This window comes from Carassius carassius, chromosome 45 (assembly GCF_963082965.1).
Source record: "Carassius carassius chromosome 45, fCarCar2.1, whole genome shotgun sequence".
In the NCBI taxonomy this organism is placed as follows: domain Eukaryota; kingdom Metazoa; phylum Chordata; class Actinopteri; order Cypriniformes; family Cyprinidae; genus Carassius; species Carassius carassius.
In genome coordinates this window covers 23,458,903-23,472,421 of record NC_081799.1, presented here as the reverse complement: position 1 = coordinate 23,472,421, position 13,519 = coordinate 23,458,903, and the positions used below count along the sequence as shown (strand labels likewise).

General features: G+C 35.9%; 1 protein-coding gene across 5 annotated transcripts in view; it reads right to left on the bottom strand.

Moving 5' to 3' along the window:
* Positions 1-13,519, bottom strand: part of LOC132127716 (cAMP-specific 3',5'-cyclic phosphodiesterase 4D-like) — a 244,931-nt gene that overhangs the window by 97,039 nt on the left and 134,373 nt on the right. The gene's annotated exons all lie outside the window — the stretch shown is intronic.

Genomic DNA, 13,519 nt, shown 5'->3' with positions numbered 1-13,519 from the left:
TTCCCCATTTGCTGTCCTTTTAGGACTGTCTGTCCAATTCCTCTCGAGCAGAACACTGTGAGGAAAGCACTACAGACGCATCTCTTAAATAATGTATGGGAGCTCTAAAAGGTCTTTTATTGAGGGATGAAATCTCTTGAACTCAAAAACACCCTCCATTACAGCTTCTGCTTCAGAACACCAGCCCACAGGTTATACAGTAGATCCACTGTAAAAAAAAGTTTTTTAGTTTTTTTTTGATTGGAGTATGTTTTACAAGAAATAAAATTTTCAGTCTTTCTACTTCAATATTTCACATTTAAGTCAAGGTGCTACTATGTAATTATATGTGCAATTTACTAGCAATTTTTCTAAGTGAAAACTGTTTAAAAATAAATCCAACACCCAACTGTTTTCAGTGTGTATGGACATATAAATCATAAATATTAAATATAAGAGACATTGTTTGAAGGAATCCAGCTTCCCAGGTGAAACGAGGGGCCGGTCCTGCATAAACCCCTAAAAATTAATGCTTGAAATGAAAAGCCTCTTTGTCTTTCAACTTAACGTTTCTTATGTAAGCTTCATTTGTGATTCGTGTTACATAACGCAAGGTAATCGCCTGCATCTTTTGTTTGAGTTACATGCGTATATAGATAAAAATCTAATTAAACATCCACGGGGATCGCCAATTTCCACAGCTTTCCAAGAATGACTTGTGAGTTTCTGTGAATCTCTGATTTGTTTTAGTAATAATAATAATATTCTAATAAGGATCTATTTCATTGTTCAGAGTTCACGTTTGGCTCACTTATCATGAGATGAAACCAACTTCTGTCTAATCTGCAATTATTAAAACGCAAAGCATAGAAAAGCATGTCAAAACAAGTTATGCTCTCTCTAAAGAAAAAAACATTGGATGCCATGAGACCCAGACTCGCGCTGTGCTGACGTCAATAGTCTGGATTGTGCTCATATTCCCTAACCCATTCCACATCATTACCGAACCTAATATTCTTAACGCTAAATTAATCTGCTCCGCACACAGTTCACTTCGCGTATCGCTCTCTCTTTCAACCCAATAACTGATTTGAGCGTAATGAGTATATGAGGCTAAGAATAAAAACAGATCAAAAGTGCTACACAAACAGTTCCAAATCTGCTGCGAAGAGGAAAAAACCTGTGCATTTAAGAGTCTGTGATAAAGACAGAGGGATCAGCACTGAGTTGTTGTTGTGTTATAAACTCTTCTTACACCGTTTGCGTTCCTGTGACAGACAGTGATGTAAGTAATGGTTTACAGTGCAGTGGAGGCTTTGCGTTTACACGTTAGCGTCGCTGGCAAACAAAAGGGACGTGGGTGCGTCATGCATGTCCTCTCAATTAAACACAAACAGCACCATCAGCGTCAAGCCTGTGGATTCACCTCGTCTTTAATTAATGTCTCGCTCATCAGTCCTGCACCAGCATGCATGAAGACACCTCTGCTTCCCTGCATTTTGGAAAAAAACTAAACTCAATGAGAAAAGCTAAACAACTTCTGTTTAAAAAAAAAAAAAAAAAACACTACTATTTAAAAGTTTGAGGTCCATAAGATTTCTTCAAATGTTTTTTTTTATATGTTTGTAATTTTATTTGGTCAAAAATACAGTAAAAACAGTTAACAATTTAAAACAATTGGCTTCTGTGTTCATATATTGTAAAATGTAATTTATTCCTGTGATTAAAGTAGATTTTTCAGCATCATTCCTCCAGTCTTCAGTGTCCCATGATCCTTCAGAAATCATTATAATTTGCTGATTTGCTGCACAAGAAACATTTCTGATTGTTATCAGTGTTGAAAAAGTTCTGCTGCTTAATATTTTTGTAGAAACTTTTTCAGAATCCTTTGAATAGAAAGAACAGCATTTATTCAAAATATAAATATTATGTAACATAAATATCAATAACGTATTCAATGTAATGTTTCCTTGCTGATTAAAATGATTTTTCCCCTTTTAAAAAAAAAATCTAAATTGATTAAATTATACACAATTTAATTTATAAAAAATAATTTGTATATTTTGTATCTTACACAGTTATTACGTAATAATAAAATAATTATAAAAATGAAATTCTCCTAATATTTTATAATTAAAATATTTATAATTAAATTAATTACATTTTATACCATAAAACAACACTCCAAATTTTAACTTCAATACGATTGACAAATAATGTTACGTGTTTTTTCATTCCCAACGTTAGCTCTTTGAACAAACTCCTAAACATAAACATTAAACTTTGGTCCATAACCTTTCAAGCTGCATAATATACAATCAGATGAACTGATCAGACACATCAGCACATTAGCAGTCAACCAAAGCATCCCAGCAACCACATACTAATCCACAAACAACCATATCAACGGTCTGGACCTTGTGCTAATTCATAAGCGTTTTAGCAACAGTGTGACTGAGTGCAGCTCCTGAAGGTGAGGACGTGAGTGCATCTCTAACATCTGCTCTCTCTGTGTGTGTGCATGCTTGCATACGTCAGTGTTTGTCACACCCCAACAGTAAATCCAACAGCATTTCCTTGAGCATACATCACTTGTCAATTTATACAAACACACATTCACACTTCAAGGAATTCCTTCCTGTTCAAACACGAAGTCTTGCAACATACAACCAAAACACAAAAATGACAGTCCCTAATCCATCCCAAATAAAGTTATGCACTCAGAGTCAAGGGTTTGATTAAATCACTCACCCTACGTATTAAAGAGCAGGCTGTTCCTTCAAGAAAGCACATCTGGAATTTCATTATTATTTTTTAATATGCATTTTAATATGCATCACCACCACATTATTCAATACATCTCATTTTCATAATGCAGTATTGGGTTAAATATGGATATACATATATACACATATACATATACATACACACATACATATATACACACCAATAATATGCAGTATATTTGTACATTTATTATTATTATACAATTGTTTACAATGAATTTATAATACATTTTATAATAAATAAATACACATTACATACATGGACTTGAATGTGCTATAAATAAAATAAAAATCATTACAAATTAAGCACTTATAGCACCACTATACTGACAAATATGGTTGTCATATGTGTCACTTTAGGCCAAAAGCTTATGGTGACAACTAAAGCTCTCAATCCACACCTTTAAGATGTGTGTGTGGGTGAATGAAAGACAAACACTGCTTCTGACAAAGTGCTGAGTGATGACGTCTGAATTCCAGCAGATAGAAAAACATCTCCTAATGAACACTGTGGCGTTCGCGAGTAGGGGGAATTAAAAATGCTGATGTAAAAGTAGAAGCAGATGCTTCTGCTGGTGGAGCGCAGCGCCAGCTTTGGAGCACAGAAGCCCGAGTCTCTCACTCCCCACGTCATCAGCTGTCCTGCCTGCGTCAGTCTGAGTCCAGGCATTCTGGCTGCTCCCAATAATTCCCTCACACGTTCCCTCTCTCTCTGTCTGCAGCCTGCTCTGCATGGCCTTCTTCTGAGAGGGAGGGTGGACTAATCCATCCCAAAACAAAGAGCTGTGTTAGCCGACTGAAATTACTTTTCATATTATTATATTATATTATATTTCATAACCGTTCATGACATTCAGATATGTTGAAAGTGCCAATACTCTCTACAGGGTATTATATTAAATAGGGCTGGGCGATATACAAAAAAAAAATGATATCTCGATATTGTCAAATTTTTTACGATATTCGATATGTATCTTGATATGTTTGCATTTGCATTTTAATAATAAAAAATAAAACATGATTTTCTTTTGCCCATTAAAAAAAAAAAAAAAAAAAACATTTAGATTAAACAGCTAATTTAAGCAGTTAAAAAATCTAGACCAAGAGATCACTTACTGCTTTTTATTAAATGAATAAATGTAGGCCTATATGTAACTGAAGCAGTGCAAATTAAGTAACAGTTACAGAAAGTGCATTCTGTCAACTTTTTAGTGCATGCAATTCACAATTTAAACTATGCAACTGGGATAAGTATTTTATTTTAATTTTTTAACAAGTTTTTAAGCTAAGAACACAAGTCTGTCAACTGTCTGTGGTTTTAAGAGAAGCTCTGTGGCATGAAACTATGTTCCTACTGACACTAAAAACCCTCTTAGATGGGGAGCTAGTTGCTGAAGCACATAGCTATTTCTTATATATAAATATATATAAATGAATACCAAAGACTTTTGCATTCTCTCTGTCTATATTATGGAAACTGGTAAAAATATCTGTGAAATTCCCCAATAGTAATTCCAAATGGCCATAGCCTATGTTTCTCTATTCAAACATCAGCGGTCGAGTAAGTGCATTTATTTTGCGATCACAAATGCAAACAATACAGTTGAGATCTCACGACAGAACACAGACAGGCTGAACGACACTTTCATTAGATCGCTCAATTCCAGCTTGTTAGTGTTTTCAGATTATCGGCGGCGGCTCTTCCGCAATGAGGAGTGAGCACGTGCGCATGGTTGCCAGATTGCTTAAAATAAGCAAACACCGGGCAGAAAATGTATCCTTGTAACAGTGGAGCTCTGATTCGGAGATTTAAACTCTTGTTATCTGTCAACCGCTATCATTACAGCTCTCGCAGTAGAGGGGCGTAGAGCAGTCAGCAGTTACAGGTTCCTTTTTTGGACATTCGGCGCGTTCTTTTGGGAAAGTATGCTTGAATTTGAAATATTCGAAATTCCCGATATATTCAAATTGTACATCGTCGTCAAAATTATTCCGATATTATCGCTAATATTCGATATATCGCCCAGCCCTAAAATTAAATGACATAATCATACCGGCAAACTCACAAGAGGTCAAAAAGGTTACATAGTTCAGAATATGACATCATCTCCCAAAAGAAAATGTTTGAGAATTAAACATGTAAATTAAGCATTCTGGTGCACTCTGACAACAAAATACAGAAAAAGACAACATATGCTTCAAGTAAAAAAAGCACCTTTAAACCACAAACTTTTTAGACAGTGCAACTCCTGTTGTCATCGGTGTTCTGAACTGAACATACAAATAAATTGAAAATGTTGGGAAAAATGCAATACTTTTAAATATGAAACCAAAACCCAAGTAGATGACGTTAAATGTCTGTTCTAATAAGTGAGTCGTTAATCATTCATTCAAGCAGCTGATTCATTCAAAAATGAGTCTGTCTTTATGAATGGGTTACTGAATCATTGACTTGATTGGTTCAAAAACAGAGATTCATGTAGTATCGAAACACAGCTGTGTTGCTCGGAGACACAAAACAGCTCTGCTGTGGCTTTGATTAAAACTTTGTCAGTGATCTTGAGCAAAAACAGTCAATATTGTAGTACAAATTGTGAACTTTGTGTCTGTTTAACTCACAATGAAGAACTAGAAAGCCGACGACATGTTTACATGCGGATGTGAGGGTAAATGTGCCGTAAAAACGGACCAACTGTGAGATGAGGTGTGTTTGATTTGAAGCAGCACTGATCGGACATCAAAGTACCGCGAGAGCATTTGGAAAGCATGCAGAGCCATCTGCTCTCTGTAGCTCTCGCGGTGCTTTGATGTCATACCGCGATCGGTCTGCGCATTGCTGCTTCAAGTCAAACCAAGGAAGGGACTTTGGTTGAACACACACTTCTGTGACTGTCCACAAGTTTGCAAACACTCGCTCTATCTCACTCTCGCTCTCTCCCCCTGCCCAGACTCACATTAAAGAATATGCAAACACATTGTGAAATAAATGTTTTTCTCCAATGCATGTTGGTTACCATTATTGGCACCCCTAGAAATTCTTATGAGTAAAATATCTCTGAAGTATATCTAGGGCTGTGATGATAACTGCATTAATGACGTAATGAGATGCCGACAGCGTTGTTGTGGTCATCATCGCATTTTTCTTTGCCCCATTTCAGATATTCTTTCAGAGCAGCATATCTGCGCTTTACTCCTATCGACCAGCAGTACAGCCTGCGCTCAGGACTGTTGTGCACGTGCTACATGCACGGACCAGTGCTTTCTGCTTCATGTATTTTATTTCTGTGTATGTGCTTGCAGCATGTGCATAACGGTCCTCAGAGCAGGCTAACCGGTGGTAAATATACAGCCCTCAGACAAAACAGGCAGGTTGTCCATGAGTGACAGAGCAGAATAAGGATGGCAAAGCAAAAAGTGTGGATGCGCAGTCCTTGAAGGACGTTCAACTTGGACTGGAAAATGGTCAGTTTACTGCTAAGAAACCCTCGTCAGGCAAGTCTGACTCCGGACATTCTTCTCAGGGATGTTAAATTGTTTTGTTAAAAAGTGATTTCATTTTGCAACGACTATCATATTTAGCAAGGGTGCCAATATTAGTGAACAGCACTGTATATATACTGTATATACTCTCAGCAAGCTCTTAAATCAGCAAAAACAATTTCTAAGGTGTATCATAAAGCATTATGAGCCCACAGCTAACTGCAAACATATTTTTAATGCGTAACACTGCATACTTTCATATTCACCAGGCCCAGCCTAACTATTATTTAAAGCTTTGTAATGAGGTTTGGTGTATGCTGGTCTCCGCTTGCATCAGAAAACAGACCGTTAAGTGTATAAAACAACTTTCCAGAGCAAAGCAGTGTCAGACGGGTCGGGCCAGATGTCACGCTCAGCTCGGATCAAAGCTAAGCTGCAGAATATGAAATCCATTTTAGCATGCTAGCCACACAGTGACAGTAAACCTAGCACCCATTTCTCATAAATGAAGCTATACATCTTTTAATGCTTGATTTTGGTTCGAGTGAGTTTAAAACAACCAAATCTGGTCCTGTGGCATTCGTTACGAGAGCTGTAACTCGATGGATGCAAATTAGTTTTCAAACATAACCAGAGTTCAAAGATGCTGGTAAAGTTTGACTGTGAGGCGAAGATTGTAAATGTCACATGCTTTAACACTTTTCCGTTTGTAGACAGACTGTGCCATGTGTGCACAAGTAATTTCTTGTCGAGAGGATCTTACGCTCTTATAATATTTACATTAAAACAGGCATATCCATGCGCTATGTCAATCAAACTGTAAACAAAACACAGTTTCTTGGCAATGTTCAATATTAAAATGCCTCATCGGTGCCAAATATGTGATTACAAACACTCAGTCACATGGTTCTCTCCATAGTAACAGAGTAAATATTGAACACCACTCTACTGTGAAACTTTTGTGTTTTTTATTATGAATAAAATAAAAACAACTACTGGCAAAGGACATAGCCCGAATGACAGTGATGAACAAATACAAATACAGGCTAAATAAAGTAAACATGGAAAATGTGCACATCATCATAATTCTGTTTTCTATATAGCAGGGGGGAAAATGTAGCATGTCAAATAAAACTATGATTTAATGCAAATTAATTAATGCATTTTTTATTATTTTGTTAATATAATGATGAAAAAAACTACTGGCAGTGGATGTATCCTGATTAATAATAATGGACAAATATAAATACAGGATGAATACAAAATTAATATTAATATTTTAATATTATAGTTTTAAAATGTGTATAAATAACCATAATTCAGTTTTCTATATGGTTGAAAACTTCGGTAGCTCAGGGTATCATGTCAAACACAACTAGCATTTAATGCAATTTCAATGCAATTTAATTATTTGATAGTTATAGGCACACACTGCATAAATGCAACGGTATGTTAATGCAATTTATCATTAAGTCAAGTCAAAAATATAAATAAAGCCTAAAAATAAGATGAAGTGAGGGTTGATGTGTTTTTTTTTGTGTGTGTTTTTTTTACATGGGTTGAAATACATCCAGTACATCTAGACAAACAACATTTTGTGCACTGCACAGGGTCACTGGCTTTATGTATTTGCGCAACGTTACAGTTCATGGTAAATGTTTGCTTTTGCATTCTGAGCTAACATGCAATTAGTCGTAAAAGAGCACAAACAATCCGTGATGGAGAAACACAGAAAGACTGACCTGTACCGTAAAACACTTGAGGATACTGAAGCTTAGTGTCACCTGACTGACAGTCTCATTATGACAAGCATGATAGGAGTTTTTTTTACATTAGTGGGTGAAAAAAATCTTCAGTCCCTCTGTGTCCTATTTATTTTTGGCTCCTTTTTTAATTAGGGGCTGCAATCTGCCTTTAACTGAGCACTTTAGCCTGACAGACAGCCTACGCACGACTTCACCTCTGCTGATGCATACAAATTCACTTTCATGTCCTAATAATTCTGCTCTCTGAAGGTACAGAACGAGCAGGAGAAATTAGGGAACACATTTAGCACATGTCATGTTGTCAATTCAGGACAGGCTACTCGAAACAGCATTTTCAGGTTGAAAACAGCAGCTTTACATAGAAAATAGGGGTTTCATTTGAAATCACAAGCCAAAGTGAGGATTTGAGCTCAATCCTATTCAGTAAACAGTCATGACCGGTACATACAACACCGTGTCCACTGCATCCCCCTAGTGGTCACACACACAACTACCACAACAAACAGACTAAAGACAAAGAGACTATCTTATAACCCAATAAAAAAACATATAAATAGAGAGAGAGAGAAAACAAAAAAACATCCGCTGCATTCGATTCCCATTTTCAAAACAGATTCAGGTCTCTGGATATTGCTCAGGTCTCTCAATATAATCAAGTACAAATTTGACTCGAAAAAGATGAATTATGCACCAACGCGTAATAAAATTTTTTCATTAAATTGCTTAACTAAGTATAAGCTCTATATTAATATTGATGCTTGACCTTGCAAGCATCTCATGGTTTTAAATGACAGCAAGTTTTAACAGCTCTGATTAAGTAACTAGCCCTGGTAGATAAACACATGCTGTGGATATTTTTCCACTATTAAAACCAATTACTTCTGAGTGAAAGCCATTTATCATGTGTGCTGGAAAATTGTTTCCCGTCACGGTGTTTGGCTTAGCATAAATAAAGCCGAGCTATTCTGCTGCATGTTTATACGACACAAACATGCAATTACTGCATGTGTGCTCTTCAGGACTACGACCGTAAAACAAAACTGACCACCGGATTTAATGTTTTTATGATTGATTTATTTACTTGCTGCATGATTATTTTATAAGAAATTATGTTTTAATTATATATTTATTTTTTAATACAAACATACAGGAACACATTACATAATTACATTATTACATACAACCACTTTTTTAAATATATTTTCTTACGGTCACATGAAAACTAATAAGGAATGTTATTTTATTTAATAACTTTTTTTATAGGTACATAAAGTCTGCTTTAGTTTGAGTTTTTCAGTGAATTCAGGGTCTATTCATGAAGGATCCATTATACTGATTCAGTAACTTAAGAGTATTTTTGAATGATTAATAAAAAAATAAAATAAACAGTTCACTCTAAAAGAGAATTGTCAAGTTAATTCTGATTCACAAACAAATGACTTATGAACTGTCAGGGTTGTTTTTCAACTAATATCTGATTAAATATATGCTTATCACAATGTGATGCTAACGTTACATTTACAAAAATAAAATTTGTTGTGATGAATAGTATTTAAGTTAAGGGAAAAATTCAGATTTAATCTGTTAACTTGTGTTTTTGAATGATTCATAATAATCTGTTTCAGCAAGGTCAAGTCTAATTTACAAACAAATGACTCTTATAAGCAGATTCTTTTAATGAATCATAACTCAGAGTGGTCAGATTGGTTAGTTAAGTAATGTAAGAAGTACAAACTGACTCAGTGTTTGTGTTGTTAATGATAAAAATACGCAAATAGAAATTTTATTGTAAAAAAGATTTCAACTAAGGGAAATATTCAAATGTACTATAAAAAATCACATTGTTTTAATTTAGATATATTTAATACCAATAACGTTCTGTGTTTGCAGCTGTTCTGTTGCTTAAACAGAACTCTAGGAAACACTGGTGGATCTCAAGGCAACAAAAAACAAAAACCTTTCTATTATGACTCGGCACTGTCGCACACATACTTAGCAGACAGTAAATACTGGCTGCGGGGGAGTTTTCCCTCATAGCTCCAGTTCTGTGTTTTTGTGGAGAGTGCGCTGATGACATCACAACGGGCTGATCGATTCCTGAACGCATTTACAGCCCCTCTTCCAGTGGGCAGGCCATTAAAGTGCACTGAGCGTGCCATGCTATTAGGACCTCGGGCTAAAAAGCACAAGCACGAGAAGTTCACGGAAAATTCGTTGCTGGGGAAATAAATGCCAAGGATGTGATCCACAGGCCAAAAATAAATATATAAATAAAACCCACCGAATAATAACAGTGGAGACGTATCTCAAGACGCACATTGGAGCTCACGTAATAGCAAATAAAGGCTGCGTGTTGTGCGCTCGGAGCTGATGTGAGGAATGCTAATGAGGCGGACTATCAAGCGAGAAGACATGAATGATGGGATGAGTTCTGAAGGGGCAGGATCCATTCAGTCCACCGCTGCAGTGGGAGCTGGGATACGGCGCTGGATGCAGCGGTCCACTTTCATATTGAAATGAAGCAGGTTCGAGTGTGAGCACTCAAAGGAGACCATCACGCTCTCTCCTGGCCATGTGAAAGAGATAAGATTGCATTCTTTCTTTAAATCTCGCTCCCCGAGCACCTTTGCAGCAGCTTAACTCGGGCTAAATGAACTGAACCCTTGCCCATTACAGACCCGCCACTTTTTAATGTTGCTCTCACTCAAAGGAGACGATCACAGACTAGTCACCTGTCATCTGAAACATGTGCTCTGAAATCTTTTCCTACCAGGAAATTATCTGCTACTGTTTCAGAGAAGGGAGTTTATGATTCATACATGACTGATTGAGATTAACCATCACCAATTAATACATTTTAACACAACTGGCTCAACTTCATCAGTGATTCTCTATAAATAAACAAGTTCACTATAAACACTAATAGTGTGTTGAAGTACATCATGACAACATACGCCTGTATCATGGTGAGCGATAAACACATCAGTGCTGTTTAGAAAAGCATGCACTGGATTCAATTCAATTCAACTCTTCTTCTCATCAAGGCTGCATTTATGACCAAAAATACAGTAAAAACAGTGGAAATATTGTGAAATATTACTATAATTTAAAACAACAGCTTTCTTTTTGAATATATTTTAAAATGTAATTTATTCCTGTGATGCAAATCTTAATTTATTCCAGTCTTCAGTGTCACATGATCCTTCAGAAACCATGCTAATATGCTGATTTGCTGCTGGGGCGGGGGGGGTTCTTTTTAATTATTAAAACTATATTATTGTTGTGCTGTTTAATATTTTATTTTAATATTTTATAATATTTTAAGCTGCTAATTTTATTCAAAGATATGGTAGGAAATTAGACTATCAGTTAGCTAAATGATTAGCTGTTTCTTTGCATTTCTTTCAATTATGGTCAATATTGGGCTGGACGATCATGCCTGTAGGGTACTTTTACTGTGTGTGGATGACCGCAGCCACCAACACAGACCTTTTTTGACCAAGGAAAAACCCTGATTACTATAAATGTATTTTTTCTTATTTACAGAGACCAAATTTACTTTTTTTTAATCGTTCTGTGATAATAAACATGCCACAGATCTTGTTTGATTTTTGAGTTTCAGTAAGTTGTATTTAACCCTGAATAATTCCTTCACGGTTCAAAAATAAATCAAGTAAATCAGACAATTTAATACCACTAGTGTTGTGGTTATGATTCTCTCTATTTGTCTATGATTCCCTCTCTCTGCTCAATCAATCAGTGTGGACAGCTCTATTTTTTATCCCCATTTTCTCTTGAAACGTAAGCAGAAAAATGGCAGCAGCAAGAATCCCGTGGAGAACATCTCAGATCGCACTGTCAATTCCAATACACACAAATCGTACAGTGAATATTCAGCCGGCAACAGGCAGCATCCATATTGCTGTATCTCTGGTAAAGCTGTCAACATGATTTATGGGCAATCAGAGAACAAATCAAACACAGACATATGCTAAACTGAAATAGACTTCACTCAAACATTACACCTTCCCAGGGACAACATGTTTCAGCATATCAGAATGAGTTCTGAAGGATCATGTGACTGAAGACTGGACTAATGATGTTGAAAATACAGCTTCACGTCAGAAATTTGTAAAAAAAAAAAAAAATATAGTAGTAAACAACTACTTTTAAATTATAATGATAACAATATTATAATATGTATATATAATACATATAAAAATATTTCAATAGAAAAGAGTAATTTTTGTAATAATAATAATAATAATACTATTAATGAAAATTCAGCTTTGCTATCATTAGAAAAAATTATATTTCAAAATACATTCAAATAGAAAAAGCTTTGAAAATCAATTCCAATTCCAGGATCAGATACTTAAGGTCAGGAATCGGATACTTGTTGCTAAATTAAATGTCAAATTCACCTTTAAATTCCTGTGTCTAGGAATTTAATCTTTTATTTTTAGGTGGTGAAAAGGAGCTGTTAAAAATGCATTTGTCTTTGAATCATTAATTCAAGAAATGTATTCAAAAACACTGATTCATCCAATAATGAAACAAGTAAGTACCGAGTGAATCATTGAATCATTCCATTCTTAAATTCTATAAGATTTTTAGGGCTGGTCCGAATAAAAGTTTTTGAGCTTCGAAGCTTCGGTAGTAATCAACTCTGAATATTCGAAGCTTCGGAAGGAGGGACTGAACATTCTTCTCTCTAATAAAGACAGGAATCTCTGTGTGTCTGTCTGTCTGTCTGCAATTATATTATGTCAAAAACCGTTCATCCAATCGACTTCACGCGTGGCAGGTATGTTTCTGCGGACCTAAGGGAGTGCAGTGTCCAATTTGGGTGTCCTACTTTTAATAGTAGTACAGAACAGCGAGAGCCAGAAGCGGCACGCCTCACGCAGGAATGGCTTATATGCTTCAAGAACAGACACTGCACTAGTGATACAAAACACAGGTCTGTTAAGAGCGATACATTTAATATAGACAAATTATTATAAGGCTGGGCTACTGTATGTTTTTTTTATGTCTGCCGTATTCGCACGTATTTTCCAAGCAAAACATTTGCACTAGCGTTGTTACAAGTAGTGACGCTCGTAGTTTAACTACATTTCTCTGTAGCCTGGTGGTAGCATCGCTGTTTCCTGAATCGAATAGGTTTTTAGAAGCTAAGCTCTTTTTTGATCAAGTAGAAAGGTAGTGTCAACAACAGATACATTTTTCAAAGCATTTCTGAAGCTTAAGCTCAAAATGGAAATAAGGATCACTGATCCTGGATCGGTGAGAGATTCCACTAAACCTCGTAACTCCATTGGCTGCTCAAACCGTCAGTCAAACCACATTACTCCTCCCGATGAGTATAATGTATGGCAGAAGAGCATTTCGCAGCACTTCGACCTCGGTGCAGTAATGTCATCACTCCAGAAAACTCCTCACGTTGGTTGTATTGATGGAAGTTAGAAGAAGGAGAGGGAGTTTTCAGGATTATTTAGTTATTTTCGT